Genomic DNA, 3,117 nt, shown 5'->3' on the forward strand with positions numbered 1-3,117 from the left:
TTTTTTGGGATGTCTCATTAGAAAATGCAAATAATTCCAGCATTTAAGCTGAAACTTATGCTTGCTTCCATATTGCCACTGAGTGCTCCTCAATGAGAGTGAATGCATAACAGTACAAAATATGCAAGACTACTGCACCCTATTCCTGGCTTTGTTAGCTCAAAGCAGACCTCTATTTTTTCTTTTTAAACTGTATGTGTATTCCTGTGTTTTGTGATATTTGCTCTTACTGCCATTGATATTGAAAGCTTTGCTACTGACATGAAAGGGAAGAGGATAAGACTCAGAATGTGCTTATACTGTAAACTTGTGATTAACATTAACAGCTGGTAGGTTTTTTACTCCTAAGCCTCATAAATACAGCTGAAAAAGCATTTATCTGAAAGTGGAAAATGAGGGCTTAGCTAGATCTGTGCAAAGCTTTCATAATGAAAGCCAGAACTAGCCTGATTTGGGAGACTTGCTAGAGGTTTGACATTCAGGCCAGGTTTGCTAACCCCTCAGTGAATGTAGCTGATTTATAGTTTCAGGTGAAAACCACTTACAGCTCAGTAGTGGTTTTGGCTGAACAACACTTTCAGCTTTTGCTCAAAATTGAAACTTACTGGGTGTGAACCCACAATAACCAAAACTTATTTAAAAAACAAATAAAAGTAAAAAGACTGGCATGAGCATCACGTGAACAGAAACCACCCAACTCTGAGAAACCCAAGTGCAACAAGCAGTAGCTGGGGGGAAAGTATGTTAGATATTACAGATGTTGCAGGTCCACCTGCATGTGAAGTAACGGCCAAAGAGGTGTGTAATTAGTGGAACTCAAGCTAAATGCATCAGGCACCAGTTGATAACTTTAGTTTATCTGTATTTCCAAGTTCACTAACAATTCAATTGCCTTTTGTAATATCCACATTGTATAGTAGGTGGTGATTTGGTGGTTTGGGAAGTAGCCAAGGAAACAGACTCGAAGTATAGTGAACTTTTTTCTAAAATTGATGTTGAAATTTGGCTACCTGAAACACATTACAAGTCATGGCTAAATCAGTAGAGTATTAAAAAGGAAATGATCTTGAGCAGAGAAGTTTTTCTTTTCCCCTCTCCTGTATTGTAATCTTCTGACCAACCCTAAATAGACTACTAAGCTAAAGGAAATTAAAGAAAAGATGAATAAAAAAACCTCAAGCTGGGCCAAATTCATCCCCAGTGTAGCTTAGCTCAAGTAGAGTTAAGTCAATGGAGTTCCACCAGGGATGAATTTGGCTTATTGTCAAAAGGAAATGAAGCAACTGTGCCCTCATTTACAGCTATCAACTTAAACAGAAATTTCATTATATGGGAATTTCTGAAAACAATCCTAGGTAAAAAAGAAAATTACTAAGGTTGAACAGCATGTGTGTTTGAAAATTCCCTGAAGTCCAAAACTGTCCTCTTACTTGATATATACACTAAATGCTGAATAACTGGATGCACACATTGTTGCAAAGGTCTTTTAAAATCAGAGAAGCCTATAAAATGTATAAGCAGCTTGTATTCAGATATATTAACCTTTCTTTGTTTTCCCTGTATTTAACCTTAAATACTGGACTGCAAAAAATAGTGTTAATTTAAAAGTAACAGTACTATTGCAGATAAAAGTTATACCAGCTATATCAATTTCAGTTAGTTTGATATTCTTCTTTTTGTTTTAATTATTATTTATTTTTCTCTACACAAATTTAAAATTAATATAAAACTTGGTTTTACATTGGCAGCAAAACATTCCATTAGAATGTAAAGTATTTCCAAGAAATCTTAAACTTGAGCTAGGAGGATGTTTAGAACATATTTAGAAACTTGCTCTCACAGCCATAACATTGCATGGAATGTGATAAGATAGAATACACTTTTACATTATAATCTATGAACATAAACAACTTGGAACTAAATATATTTTCCAACATGCTGTTCCCTTAAAATGCTAAGGATGTTGAGATGATGATGATATTTTGTGAATGTGCCATGACCATGACTTAGTTTGTCCTTAAAAATATCTGCTCCTTGAAGGCTTGTGAAAATCCTGATCTGAAACCTTAATCTAATTGTCAGCAACTCTAAGAAAGGGTCAGCTTCAGGTTGACAACACTACCAGAGGCAAGTCCATAAGAGTCACCTAACCTAAAAGGTAACTTTCAGAAAGATTCAATTATTTAGTATCATGCATGGAAAAGATATTAATTCAAATAGATTTGATGAAATAGAAGTGGTGGAGTATCCTGCACATTCTCACATAACAGATGCCAAATAAAATACTCTTAAGATTTATTAAGAACAAGTTAAAAATTATTGGAAGAAGCCATTTTTTCATGGACCTGTCCCATTATCTGAGATCTTTGTAAGCTTTTCTAATAGTATCAGAAGTAAAATGAGTATTAACCATAGGTAAGACAATAGTGTCTAACTGCCTAATACTGCCAGAGTGAAATAAGGAAATCAAAGGCTATATCAGTTACTCAGTTACAGGCTAACTCAATAGAGGTCCCAGACAAGATGGCATAAGCCAGCTCAGCCCTTCAAGCAATTTAGACTTGCTTGTGTATAGCAGTGCCCATCTGTGTCATAGAACTGTTAGCACAGCCACAGTCCTACAGTATATGGTTGTTTTCTCACAGTCATATCTTGTTTGTTTTGTTTTATTCCTATTATAAAAAGTAGCAAGGATTCTCAAAAAAAGATTTTAACTAAATACCAAAAGAAGACTATGCAGTGAGAGGTAATGTTTACCAGGTGTATATATAAAAACACTATAAAAAGCAAACTATGCATTTCAATACTTACATCACAAACAGAGAAGCAGAAATTTCAGCTGAAAAACAAAATGGGAGCACTTAGCTATTTCACGTCATCACTTGCTTGCAGAGCACTGACATGACAACTGAGACAGACATAAAGACAGGGCAGGACGAAAAGAGAGGACAACAGCTAGCAGGGCATGCAAGAACCCTGACTTGATATCACCTGAGTCATTGTGGTTTCCCCAGACTGATCATACAAATAGCTATATTCCAGGAAAGTTTAAATTCATCTCTTTCTTTCACATATACCAACTCTTTAACAAAGCAGACAGACAGACGGATGAAGACA

This window comes from Meleagris gallopavo, chromosome 8 (genome assembly GCF_000146605.3).
Source record: "Meleagris gallopavo isolate NT-WF06-2002-E0010 breed Aviagen turkey brand Nicholas breeding stock chromosome 8, Turkey_5.1, whole genome shotgun sequence".
Classification (NCBI taxonomy): domain Eukaryota; kingdom Metazoa; phylum Chordata; class Aves; order Galliformes; family Phasianidae; genus Meleagris; species Meleagris gallopavo.